Consider the following 558-nt stretch of genomic DNA (forward strand, 5'->3'; position numbering starts at 1 on the left):
ACTCTGATAAACACTGCAGACAACACTCTACTCCGCTCCAACTCTGTTAAACACTACAGACAACATTCTCCTCCCCTCCTACTCTGCTAAACACTACAGACAACACTCTACTCTACTCCACTCCTACTCTGTTAAACACTACAGACAACACTCTACTCCCCTCCTACTCTGCTAAACACTACGGACAACACTCTACTCTACTCCACTCCTACTCTGATAAACACTACAGACAACACTCTCCAAATCTCTCCCCCCCCCCCTACTCTGTTAAACACTACAGACAAAAATCTACTCTTCTCTACTCCCACTAAGTCAAACACTGCAGACAACACTCAATACTCCCCTACTCTGTTAAACATTACAGACAACACTCTATGCCCCTCCTACTCTTTTAAACACAACAGACAAAACTTTACTCTACTCCCCTCCCACACTGTTAAAAACTACAGACAACAGTCTACTCTACTCCCTTGCTACTCTGTTAAACACCACAGACAACATTCTACTTCCCTCCAACTCCATTAAACATTACAGACAACACTCTACTCCCCTCCTACT

Source organism: Salvelinus fontinalis, chromosome 27 (genome assembly GCF_029448725.1).
Source record: "Salvelinus fontinalis isolate EN_2023a chromosome 27, ASM2944872v1, whole genome shotgun sequence".
Lineage (NCBI taxonomy): Eukaryota > Metazoa > Chordata > Actinopteri > Salmoniformes > Salmonidae > Salvelinus > Salvelinus fontinalis.